The sequence below is a fragment of the Hipposideros armiger genome, unplaced genomic scaffold (assembly GCF_001890085.2).
Source record: "Hipposideros armiger isolate ML-2016 unplaced genomic scaffold, ASM189008v1 scaffold_4, whole genome shotgun sequence".
Classification (NCBI taxonomy): Eukaryota; Metazoa; Chordata; class Mammalia; order Chiroptera; family Hipposideridae; genus Hipposideros; species Hipposideros armiger.
In genome coordinates, this window is record NW_017731354.1 from 1866630 (window position 1) to 1880253 (window position 13624).

Genomic DNA, 13624 nt, shown 5'->3' on the forward strand with positions numbered 1-13624 from the left:
ACACGTCTAAGGTCACACAGCAAGAGCCTGTGTCACTCCTACCCCGGGCTATGTCATTCCTGGAGAGCTGGGGAATTGGGCAACAGGACAGGCTGGGTCTGGGAGCCCAGTGGCGTGGCTGACCCTGCAAGGCCAGCATATGCACAACGGGCCTTTGCCCCTGATCTGACCATGGCAGCTTGGTGCTCTCTGGGTTCCTCAACCACAGGTCCCTCATGCCCACTCCTAGCACCTACTTGTAATTCTCATTTTCCAGCGATGCCACCACCCTGGCTAAGCAAGCAATAACCAGTTACAATAGCAATGGCAATGGTGATTCTAGTGGGTTGTTGGAAAAGTCATGACACATGTTTGGCGACAGATGGCACTAGTTCATTTTTGGAAGTACTGGAGTCATTCGCATCTATGTTATTGCTATGACATTTGACAGCTGACAGTTCTAGGTTCATTTTTTTTAAACAAATTGAGAGATTTGGTTGAGTTTTGGAGATTTTACAACAAGCTGAAGATGGAAGACCAAACTGTGCATTTTAGCCATATTTTACTGTTTTACTTCCATAAAGGGGAGAACACGCATCAAGCTTGTGAAAAGTTGCTTAAAGTTTACGGTGACAATGCTCTACAAGAACGTCAGTGTCAACAATGGCTCACGAAATTCCTTGCTGGTGATCTTGATCTCAATGACGCTCTTTGGTCAGGGAGGCCCACTGAGGTTGATGACGGCAAAGTAAAGGCATTGATCAAGTCAAACCCATGTTACAGGACATAAGAGATTGCAGAAACATTGACCATCCATCATTCAAGCATTCACGACCACCTGAAGAAGCTGGGATATGTAAGCAAGCTCGATATTCGGGTTCCGCATGAACTCAAAGAAGTTCATTTGACGGCATGTATAAACATCTGCAATATGCTCATTGAGGAAAATGATGCTTTTTTGAAGCGCCTGATAACTGGTGATGAGAAGTGGATTGTTTACAACAATGTGGTGTGCAAACGGTCTTAGTCCCGACGTGATGATTCACCTCAAACGACATCGAAAGCAGACATTCATCAGAGGAAGGTTATGCTCTCAGTGTGGTGAGATTTTAAAGGTGTCGTGTTTTTCGAGCTCCTACCAAGAAATCAAACAATCAATTCGAATGTGTACTGTCGGCAATTGGACAGTTTGAACGAATCCATCATCCAGAAACATCCAGAGCTTGTTAATTGTAAAGGAGTTGTGTTCCATCGCGACAACACGAGACCACACACAAGTCTGATCACCCGTCAAAAATTACTGGAGCTTGGATGGGATGTGTTGCCACACCCACCGTACACGCCTGACCTTGTGCCGTCAGACTTCCACTTGTCTCGCTCTCTTCAAAACTCCTTGCGTGGTATAACGTTCAATTCAGATGAGGCTGTAAATCAGCACCTTGTTCAGTTTTTTGGCAAATAAAGACAGGTCCTTCTAAGAACGAGGAATTATGAAGCTCACTGAAAGATGGCAAAAGGTTATCGAACAAAACGGGCAATATGTCATTGATTGATCTTTGTTCTTTACATAAATAAATGACCTTCGAAAAACATAGACAAAATGCGTCATGACTTTTCCGACAACCCAATAGCATTTGTGGGCACTGACCACGGGCTGATCAATGTGCAAAGCGCTTTCCACGCCGGATTTCACCAGCTCCTTGCACGCATTTCACAGACATGGGTTCTGAGACCCAGACACGGGAATGACCTGCCACGTCGCACAGCCAGTGCACGGGGCAGGGCCTGGGTTCCTGTCCAGTCCACACGGCCAGAGGTCCTCCCTTCTACACAGCTTGTCCCAGGTCCTCTGCACCCCCTTCCATGTGGAGCCAGCTGTGCACCCATCTCTCTCAGTGGGGAGCCCAAACAAGGCCTCCAACCTCATAGGAAAATGCGGGTGGCTAAGAGGATGGGCATGGCAACCAGATAGCCCTGGATTAGGACCCAGCCACTCCTGGTTCCACCTGCCAGACCTCAGGCCAAAGACTTCCCTGAGCCTCGGTGTGTTCATCTGGAAGACGGGGTGACCATGGAGCCTGCCTCACAGGTGGTGGGTGGGGGAGGGGAGTGAGATCACCAGTGACCCTGAACTGTCTCTGAGGTTGTCATAACGAGTCCTGCTCCAGGTGGGCTCGTCACTGTGAAGAAGGGAGGAGAAAGGGGCAGGAACAGCTCGCCTAGGAGAGCTGCTTTCTGTACGGCCTAGGGCCTCACCCTCCAGGAAGCCCTCCGCGACAGCTCAGGCCCTGCGATCTCTCCATTCTCACCTGCGTACCTGTTTACCCTGCGTCAGCCATCATTTTACAGCATGTCCCATTTCCCTGCCAGTGGGCAGCTCCTGAATGGACTGTCAATACCAAAGTGGGCACACGGCACACGAACAATCGCTTTTGGTGGCTAACAAACGCTTGCCCATCAACAGGCCACCCTGACTTGGGGCTCTGCACAACCCCAGGGTCACTTTCTGCTGGGCTTTCTGTCTTCCAACTCTACTCCTTTCAGCATCGGGGCCCCTGCAAGTGCACATTTTAGAGCTTCTGACCAACCTTGGGTGATGGCTTCCTCGGCCCCTTTGGCTTCGTCACAGAGCAAGGCGGGCACGCACCAGTGCCGTGGTTATGGTTTGTCACTGGGAGCTACTGGGATTTCTGGCAGTGTCAGGGTAGGCCTTGCATGTGTCATGTGTATGTTCACGCAGGCATACCTGGCTGCCTGTGCACACATGCATGTGTGCGGGTGTGAGTTCGTATGCCCTTTGTGTATGCCTGTGAATATCCGTGTGCACCAGTCTGCGTGCAGGTCTGCACATGTGCATCTGTGCATCTGAGCAGCATGTCTGTGTGTGTGTGTTTGCAGTCTGTGCCTGTCTGTATGTCTGAGCAGTGGGGGCCTGTGCCTACGCCGTGCACATCTCTCAATGCCGGTGACCTTGCGCAGTGTGTGGGGGGGTCTGTGTGCATGTGTGAAGGCTCCAGCGAGGGGGCAGGCACAGCTATTTTGAGGTCCCAAGTCATCACTCAAAAAGGAATGTGGATCAGACCGAGTCGCTCACTGGGTCATTAATATTAGAGCTGGGGATCTTGACGACAAAAGAGGAAAGCATTTCAGAGAAAAGAGGAAGGCATTTCTGGCCTGGATGAGACACCGTGGCTCAGGGGACAGAGCAAAAGACTGAGTCCCAGTGCCATTCCCCTGCCCCATCGTGACTTCGGGTTGCCCTTAGAGGCTCAGTTCCTTCATCCCATAAAATGGGCAGAATGGGGCAGCAGGGTGACACGGAGGTGGAGAAGACTGGCTCTGGACCTTAGCTGGGCTCTGAATACGGGCTCTGTGCATTCTTGGCCCTGCTAAATAACCTCTCTGGCCTCGAACATCTGTAGCTGTAAAATGGGCATAATAAGCGTATCTACCTTGTCAGTTTGTAGGATTAAGTGAGATAATCCTTCTACATTGCTTAGGACAGAGCCTGGCTCCGGGTAAATGCTAACAGAGGCGAGTTAGCATTACTCTATCACGACTCCGCCATTGTTCTGCCCATCTCACGTGGCTATGGTGAGAATTCCCGAGCCAAAGCTCGTGGGGGTCCCACACCCAAGGACAGCAGCACAGTGGGCAATACCCCACAGAGAATGACCCTGTGGAGCTCCTCGTTCAAAGAGCAGGAAAAAATGCCTTTAACGCTACTAAAATATAAAGCATCTTCCTTGCCTCTGCTGTCTTTCTTTTGACTCTTCATGGTGTTTTTAAATTGCTATTTAATGTCATTTTGAGTAAAAAAAAAATTAAAGCTTTAAATTATTAGCATGATTTTACTGTTCATCTTTATATTGTGTCATGCCAATTTTAAATACAAACACAGGAGCATGTAACTCATATGCAGCATCACCAAAATGGCACAATCTCTGTTCCGTAGCTTGTGCATGTGTATTTCACTCAGACGCGAGAGAAAGCTGCACACAACTTCCTCAGCTGATGTCTTTCACTTCCCGATACGCATACGTTCGAGCAAAGCTCTCTACCTTCAGCTTACTGAGGATGAAATTATTGAGAATTTCAAGACAATGAGAGCAGAGCTGTGAAGGGTACACGGCAACCCATGAGCACAGAGCCCCGTGAGACCGCTTGGGTCACTGGCCATGACTGCCCACACCCAGCCTGGCCTTGGCCGCTTCACTCTGGGTGTCACTCAGCACTACGCCACCCCCACTGCCACAAAGCCAGGGCCCAGGTGATAAAAAACACCCACATCCCTCAGCCAGAAGGAAGCCAGCGCACCAGCCAGCTCCACCTGTGTTCACGCCACCTCATTTAGCCACTGCACTAATTGAAATCCGTCCCATAAACGTCATCTCCCAGATGCTCTGTAAATGGGTGGCAGGTCCCCATGACGGTGTCCCCATGCATGTGTGTCCCTGTTTACAGAGCAGCCCTGGACGTGGGTTTGGTGCTGCGCTGGGTGTGCTGGGGAGCCCAGTGGTTGCCACACGAAGGACGGGGCCAGAGTCTGGCCAAGGTGCCGAGTGGCAGCCCCTCCCACCTCAGAGCCACTGAGTAGAGGTGGCCCTGTAAGGCGAGTGACAAGGCTAGTCACAGCCTCGGGACTAAAGGGCTCAGGGCTGTACAGGGATGGGTTCCTATGTGCAGGTGCAGCCCCTCAGGGAACCCTGGAGTCAGCCAGCCGCCAAATCCTCCGGTTCGTCCACTTCCCACGACTAGCCAACACTGGGCGCGTGCTCTGCTCCAGCCCAAGCAGTGGACACACGGTTCCTCGCTTAAGCCTCTCGGCCAGCCCATTAGAAAACATTATTTAATCCTCATGGCCAGCCCATTAGAAAACACGTGACCGCCCTGTTTTACAGATCTGGAAACTGAGGCACAGGAAAGGCGCAGTTAACAAGTAGTGGGGCTGGGACTGAAACCCACAGGTGCGCCTTGTGTGAGGCTGCCCCCCTGGACCTCAGCACATCTGCAGCCCTCTGGCAAGAGGTACCCACCAGAGAGCAGCCACAACCCTGTAGGGCCACTACCCTCTCAGGACAGGGGACCTTGAGAGAGCCACCCGTGACCTGCCTTCCAACCCCTCCACACAGAGAGAACACTTCTTTTCCATCAACAACAAAACAATTACTTTCTCTCAGTGGAGACTGTTCCTGTGAAGAGCCTCCCTAGGCGGTGTCTCTATTGCTGCGACTGCCTCAGTCCGGGGTGGGAAGGGGCTGTCCAGGCTGGGCCTGCTGTCCACAGGCTCTTGCCAGCCAGGGCGACAGAGCGGCCTGCAAGGTCCAGCCAGGCTGTGCACCCTGGGGGGCGGTGCACCTCGGGGTGGGGGGCACGTGGGGGAGGCACATCCCGCGGTGCCCATGGGCACGCACGGTTAGAGCCTTGGGAAGCTGCCACTCACCATAAAACGCCAAGCAGCCCAGCTGTCCGTAACCGGTTCAAGCCGCCTGGCAGACTCGGTCAGAGGAATCCATAAACAGGTCTGGATGGAGGAAGGGTGGTTAACGAGGCATCTGCCTGCCATCCCACATGGGGGCCAGTGGACACCCCACCTGCTTCCCAGGAGGAGGAAGGGAGATGGGCCAGGAGCCAACCCTGAGAAGGGAGAGGAAGGGGGGGTCTCAGCGTTCAGTGCTCCCTGGAAAACCCTGGGCTTGTCAGCCATGCCCCCGCCCCTGGGGGTGGCCCTGCCCACCCTGGGCCTCCTCCTGCGGCCATGCCCTCGCAGAGCACGGATGGGCCTAGGCTACTGGGCCACCTGCTTCTCCTGGGTCCCCTGAAAGCCTGAGTCTGCCCCCAGCAACCACACAAGGCCTTCGGGTGGTGATGTTTCTGCTGTGCTAATAAAGACTCAGACAGACCTGGGTTTCAGATCCGTCTGCCCGAAGGACGGGGACAGGCCTGTGTCTGCAATGAGGATTCGTAGACGCCAGGAAAGGAGTGGCCTCTCTGCCAGAGTTACAGCGTGGTACCGAGGTCAGGGCGGGGGCTCGTGCCTGGTAACCAGGCAGGAAGAAGCCTGATATCAATGCACCATGAGATCCGGTTGTCAAATACAAGTGCCTCATAGATGATACGGCGGGAGGCCAAAAATAACCGAGCCGCGGCCCCACCGGTGCGCTGATGAGTTTCCACGTGTAAGTTACAGTGACTGTGCACTCCAGGCTGAAAACCCACCCAGTGTGGATGACAGCAGACCCAGGAGGACCCCCCCTCCCTGAAAGATTCCGTCAAAATCAGCTGGGAAGTGACCCGGCCAGGAGAAGCCCCCAACCCAGTGACCGCGGTGGCCCAAGTGTGGCTGGGGGTAGTCCCTTCATGGCGCCCCCCGTTTGAAGGAAAGATAAAGGTGATGATGACCACTGTGAAGACGGGAGCCGAGGCAGGGTCCCCGATGAAGTGATGTGTCGTACAACTACTGCTCCTATGTGATGCTCCTCAGGTGGTCACAAAACATCCCCTCCTTTTGATCAGAATGGAGTGTGAAGAGTGACTTTCCTACAGGACCCAGCCATGATCAGGGGAGCTGACATAGCTCAGCAATCCGGCCCTATGGTAAAGAGGCAACACATTCAACATGCACGCGGGTTATGGCATAATCAATGCTGTCGTTAACTTCATCTAGAACTGGCGCTGACACTGACTAACTGTGGTCAAGCCGGCTTAAACATACGGTGCCCCAGGGAACCACAGCCGAGGGAAGGGCGCGAGCTGGCCAGTTTGCTGGCAGAGACCACCAGGCAAGCACCATCGCCAGCCCCGTGGGCTTCCCCACAGAGGCAGGCCCAGGTTCGACTTCCCAAGTGACCTTCCCAACCACAGGTGGCCTTGAGCATGGCCTGCCAAAGGGTGCTCGTTGGGGTCCCAGAAACGGGCCTGAGGAAAGCCTTCATACCGAAATGAAACCCACAGCCTTGTGAGAAAAGATTTCATTTTGCACATAATTAATAACGTATTCCCCTCTTTTCTTTATTGCAGAAGAAAATAAGTTACTGATTTCAACCACCCAGATAACTATTTGCATAACATAGCTGATTATATGCTGTAACTGGTCCAGGTGGAATTAATTTGCTTGAAATACATTATACAATTTCCTTCAACAGGTAAAGATTTCATATCCAGGAATATTTCCAGTAGGTTAGCAAAGCCCTTGGTCCCATCCCAACTGGCTTAGAAAGACATGTCTGGAATCCGCCATCCTGCGTGGTCAGAAATGAATTGCTTCTAAAAGCGATTCCACGAGAGAACTGAGGTACTTCTCAACCATTTGGAAAAGGTATGGGGGGGGGGGCAGCTGACGCCGGAATCACGCTGCCTCGTCCTATGTCTCGTGGCCTAATTACTTCAGAAGGCGAGTTTCCCAGGTCAGGCGTATTCATTTTTAGCCTCAATCACCTCATTTCTCTCACCCTCCAATTGTGGTGCACTTCACCCCACGCAGTTCTTACTAGGCCTTCAGAGCACACACGTGTCCTCTGGCCTGAGTGGTCCTTCTCCCTTTTCTGTGCCCAGCCTGCCCAGGGCACGGCCTGCAGTGGTGATTCCCTTCCTGGGCTGAGCGGTAACATCTTAGCTCCTGAAAACGTGGAACAGAGACAATATCGTGCTAAGATTTGACAAAACTGGGTGGTGTGCACGTATGCATGTTATTTGGGTCTGTGTGATTGAAATATTTTCTAACTGCCCATAAATTGAAAAATCACTGATGGAAAGGTAGACAGACGAAGTCTTCATTTTGGTCAGGACTTGCAGATGCCTTTTTCCACATGGTAACTGTAAAGGTAGGGAAAATGACACAGTTATTTGCATTTACAGTTACAGGGCACTTATGATTTAATTGGACTTACTTGTGTTAAAAGACCTGGCTATGCTCTGTGAGGGAAAACCCTGGATCAAGAAACCTAGGCCTGTCTTGCCCAGCTAACCCATTTGCAGGTGAGGAGCTGGGCCAGATGGCGGGGCCTTTGCTCCAAGTCCAGAGTAGGTACGTTCAAAGTCTCCTAGTTCCTGGGGTATTTATCTCCAAGTAAAGTAACCCTTGAATAACCTGTGGGTCTCTCCTGCTGTGCACCCTGATGGTAGATCCATGTTAGACTTGGACAGTTTAACTTTGGTTCTGCCCAAACTAGAGACCTGGATGAGGCCTGCCCCCGAGCACATCCAGCTGTGTGAGCCTGTATTTCCAGTCCCAGAGCAGAGAGGCACCGTGATAGGTGAACCAGGTGGGCATGGGAGCCTCTGCAGGTGCCTTCCGTGATCCAGCTCATGAGGGGTCAAAACCGCCAGCCTGTCCCACGAAGAGCCCCGCATAGACTGCTGGCAGGCACTCCTGGTCATAGCCTCACCCTGCCTGGTGCCCGTCTACACATCCTCTAGACACACCCAGACAAGGCGGGGCCCTCACCAACTGAGGTAGGAGCGTGTGCTGCCGCTTTGCTGAGAAGGGCAAACGAAGACATTTCCCAAGTGATGAGATCTGCAGCTGGTCCTTAGAAAAAGCCATGTGTTACCGCCGGCCTCTCCACAGCCTTATCCCGGCTGGGTGACGTGAAGCAACAGTGGTTCCTCCGCTCTGTGGCTACAAAGCAGACATTTGCACACTCGGTGAGGTGCTGAGATGTGCATTTACGTCCCTCCCCAAGCTGCTGTGCGTGCTGCAGGCAGTCCCGGTCCTTGGAGAACAAAAAGAGAGAGAGAGAAGAGAACTTAATAGAAAGAGATCTTTTTATTAAAAAACCATGAATACAACTGCATTCATTCAACCTTAGAAATGTTGTGATGCCTTTTCAGCATGGTAATATATTTAGATGGGAATATGTCATTAATATAAACAGCAGAAAAGAAACTATTAAACTAACACAATTTTAAACTGAGCAAACCCCAGTGTTTGATTAAAGCTTTTATCCATTCTGTACCCTTGAGCAGGTAACACAGAGCCTTAGTATTTTTGTTGATTTTTAATTTGCTCAAGGTGTGACATCTGAAATGCTGCGGTTTCTCTCATTTTTATGTAAAATTCGAAGGCAGATCCACATGCGGGATCTTGGGTCTGATTTCCTCCACTGTCTTCAGACTTCGCGGAGAAGTCTACAGCCAAACAGTAACTCAACTTAATGTCGGCCTGCGTGAGAGGCAATCTCCTCTCTCAGTGCTGTAATGTCGTCAGTTTGCTGGAGTTGAGTTGAATGTAAATACATATGGTGAATATTAACTTTGAGGATCCGGCCTAATTCTGTATATGTATTAATGCCTACATATTTTTCTAGAAGGTTTTCAAATTTTAAAAATCCCTGGTTCCTCGGGTCATGGACCACACATGGTGTCTTCTTTAATGGGCAGGTTCGCTTTTCCAGGATGGATGATTAGCGGAACGCCGTCCCCCAGTGACAGCAGACCATGGCCATGGGCTCAGGAACGCCTCCCCCGCTCTCCCCAGGAAACCTGAGTGTCACACATCCAACTTGTTCCCCTCAGAGGCCTACACCCAGCCCATACTGGGCCCTCCAATGGCGTCATCTGGTTCCAAATTCGGGCACACACTCCTCACCCACGCTTTCCAAACTACCTCCTGCAGAAAACTGGCAGCTGTGTGAGCTGGAGGGGCTCATCAGAAACGCTTCTTACAGAGCCGGGGCCCCAGACGCTGCCCCCTCGGCAGGCAGCAGCTCACCGGGCTTACGGAAATGACTTACTGTAATAGGGTGATTTGAACGGCCAAATTGCAGCAACTCATTTTCATTCTAATCACAGCCACTGGAATTCTGATACACTGACACCCAGAATTATTGCTCTGTCATTAAAAAAAAAAAATGAGTGGGAGTGTTTTGAATATTCCCCTCCCAAACATGAACGGTTGATAACACAGTGGGCCCATCTGACTGGAGTGTAGCCACGGGCAGGCAGACGCATGGATGGTGTCTGGGGGGTTCATCTGTCCACGGGCGTGAACGCAAAGTTTTCTATGGGCGGCTTTATCCTGAGTGTGAATCATCAAAAGGGGCCCTATCTGAGTGAAATACCTTTAAGACTTCTCCTTCTTAAACTCTTAGAGATCTATCTTGTCTGCTGCAAGGAGCCTCATTTTCATGTTGGAACAGATGGGGCAAAATTGTCATTAACAGAAACTGACAACTCTAAAACTGAAATATAGATTTAGAAAGGAATCTAATGAATTAAATCAATGTTATTGCAGTGAAAGCCAAAGGAATTATTAGTGATTTGTAAAGTTACCCTGTATTTTAACCTCAGTATATTTTAGCCTGGGCCATTTTAACGCTCACAATACTTTTTCACTGTCGTGGTTAATGTCTAACTGTGCAATACACTCATCTTAATTTATCTTTTCCTCCTGATACGACTGCGGAATGGCCGCAACCCAGCTTTAGACGCTCCCCGCTTCTTGTCTGGAGCCCCGCACCCCCACAAGCAGAGGCCTTATCATGACCTTGTGGGGTCTCTTCAAAAATATGCAAGAGTCAGCTCATGGTATTTAAAAAATATTTTTTTTTTTTAGTGAGGAGAATCTGATTTTTAAAACAATCCAAAACTCCAAGGGTGTTTTAAGTAATAAATGGGAGGAAAAACATTTCCAGCTGTCCAATTTTTAGATACTTTTCATGATCATATCAAACCAATTACAAAAACCAAACCCAGAACACCCCTGGCCTCCCTGCTGCTGGGACCCAGAGGGAGAACAAAGCAGAACCATCCTGGGCAGCGGGTGGGGTGGGGGTGGGCTCTGGAGGCCTGGGGATCACCCCGGGGCTGCCAGATCTCCAGGGGAAGGAGACAGGCTTGGTCTGCTCCCCCAGTTGGGCCGGGGGGGGGCAGGGAAGGGGGGCTAAAATATTCATTCATTCAGCAAATACTGATGGCACTCATTCCATGCTGGGCATTGTTCTAGTACTGGGGACACTGCTGCGACCAAGATGGACAAGGTCTTCATTCTGATTGAGGTAGAGGTGAGAGACATACACGTATATTAAAAAGGAAACAGCAGGTTCATCTCAGTCAGTGGTAAGAACCAGAAGGAAGATGAAACGGGAATGGGGGGGTGAGTCAAGGGGCTCCACGGAGGAGGAAATACCTGAGCAGAGGCCTGAATGATGTTAAGGACGGACCACATAGAGGGCTGGGAGAAAGCCTTTCTGACAGAGGGAACAGCAAGTGCAAAGGCCCTGGGGTATGAACAAGCACGTTAGTTTGCAGAACAGCAAAAAGGCCTGTGTGCCTGGCACTCAGTGAGTGATGGGGAGAGGCTGGGAGACAAGACCACATGGAGACACACAGGCCACGGCAAGGCAGAGGCAGATGGCTTCGTAAGTGTCTCTCTACTCTAGAACTCACCATCTCCAGGGTGCAGTGGGAGTGGCCCACCTCCTGAAGCCCACGCTGAGGCCTCCCAGGGCTGTGTGGAGAGCAAGGAAGCCCCGGAGTCTTAGGCAAGCCATGCCCGGTGACAGCCCGCCTCGCTGGGACTGCCAGCGCGGCTGTGCCTTCTGAATCAGTCAAACCTGCTCCTGTTGAATGATGCCCGAACACGTCACCTGAGCACTCAGGACCTTGAACGGGGCCTGGGTCATTCCCACTGGCAGGCTATGGCTCCCTAAACCCTGTGCATGCAGACAAGCCGCCCTCCCTGCCTTTCCCCACCTCCATCTTCCCGCCTTCCCTTCCTCTGTCTTTACAGGCCAGCATTTTGCTCTCTTCACGGACCAGCTCAGGTGTCCCCTCCATGAAACTCTCCCTGGCCCGGCCGCCAGCAAACACTCACCACGCGGCACTTCTGCTCCTCTGCGCCCCTCACAGCCACATCCACCGCAGCTTCGCTTCAGATTTTGTTCTCTCCACCTGACCAGTGACTATGAACAGCTCAAGGGCAGGCTCTGCAGGGAAGCTTCTCAAGTCAGAAACCCAGGGCACTGGCCATTCCCCCTGTGTCAGCGGGTCTGGCCAGCTGCCCAGGCGGCCGAGTTAGGGCTTTCTCTTTCATCTCCACCTGACCAGCGCCCCACTCCCTTCTACACAGCGCGGTAACAAGCTACTGTTGTAACCATGTGTAAGCGCCCAGCTCCGTGGCAGTTGCGTGGCTGTACCGCCATCACCACCACCATCTCCAGAGCTCAGCGTGCACAAATGAAACTCTGTCCCCATTAAACAGTTACTACCCATCCCCTCCCCACAGCGTGGCAGCCACCCTTACACCTTCTGTCTCTATGAATCTGGCCATTGTAGGGACCTCACAGAAGTGGGGTCACACAGCCATCCCACTTTCTAGCAACTGCTCATTTCACTTAGCACAGTGTCCTCAAGGTACACCCATGTCATAACTTCTGTCCAAATTTTCACCCTTCTCAGGCTGAACAATCCCCCACTGCCTGTGTCTGCCACATTCCGTCCCCATTCATCCATGGATGGGCATGTAGGCCGCTCTGACCGCCGTGAGTGACGCTGCCACGAACGTGAGGGTGAAAATCCGTGTCCAGTTCTTTGGGATAAATGCCCAGGAGTGGAATTGCTGGATCACATGGTAATTTTATGCTTAACTTTTTGAGGAACAGCCATGTCATCTTCAGCGGTGTAGAGGGGTTTATTTTTAACACCAGCCAAGTCATGTCCCGTTTCTCGTCACCCGTCTGTGCTCCCCCGGCACCCCTGCTGCCTGCCTGACACAGGCCTTTTGCACCTCTCTGCTAGGAGCGCTGCCCCGCCTGCCCCCTGCACCAATGGCCTCCTCAGGCCTTCCTGGCTGCCGGCAGTGCCCTAGTTCACCCCTGTTTTGTTTCTTTCAGTGCAGTCTTCACCTCCACCTCCCCCAAATTATGGTATTTGTTTGCTTTCTCATGGCCTGCCTCCCCGCCCCAGCCTCGACCGTGTGCTGTAGACGGCCATCCTGCTGGGCTTGGGCAGGTGAGGGCCAGCTGCCCCTCACCAGTCCCTGGCCTCGCAGCTCCCTGGTCAGCGGGAGGCCCCAGTGCCTTCATCCAGGCTTGGTTTTCCCGGGGAGGCTTCCGAGCCCCCGCCAGGGCATGAATGACGCCACCGAGCTGCCTCACCTGGAAGCGCTTTGCAGCCTGTGGTCATTAATTTCCCATTTGCAGCCATGCACCTAGTCCCCGCCTTTGCGTCCTCCAGCCTGTGAGCCCAGAGGCCAGGCCCGAGTCTGCCTGTCCCCACTGGGGCCTCAAGCCCAGTTCAGGGCCTGCCCCAAGAAGGTGCTCAGCAAACATTTGGAGAGGTGGGTCCAAAGCACCCCATAAAGGGCGGCCATTCTCTGCTGAGTGAACCTGAGTGACCTTTGCCCGATCCCTCTGTGGTGTCTGCAGACTCCAGAGCCCTGAAGGGTGTGTCTTTGGAGCAGTGACACGCAGCAAACACCCACCTGAGTGTGTCAGCACAGCCTGTCTCGGAGTTTCCACTCCCCCGGAATCAAGGACTCTGTTTTAAAACATCTGTTGTTCCAAACGGACACGATCTAGGGGAGAAGCTCCCGGCTCACTGACGCCTCCAAGGGTCTGAGAGACAAAAATCACTCTCATGGCTCCGGCACCTCCTGGCCCGTCTGTGGTCTCCTCCGCGTAAGCAGCCACGAGGGCGGGCGACT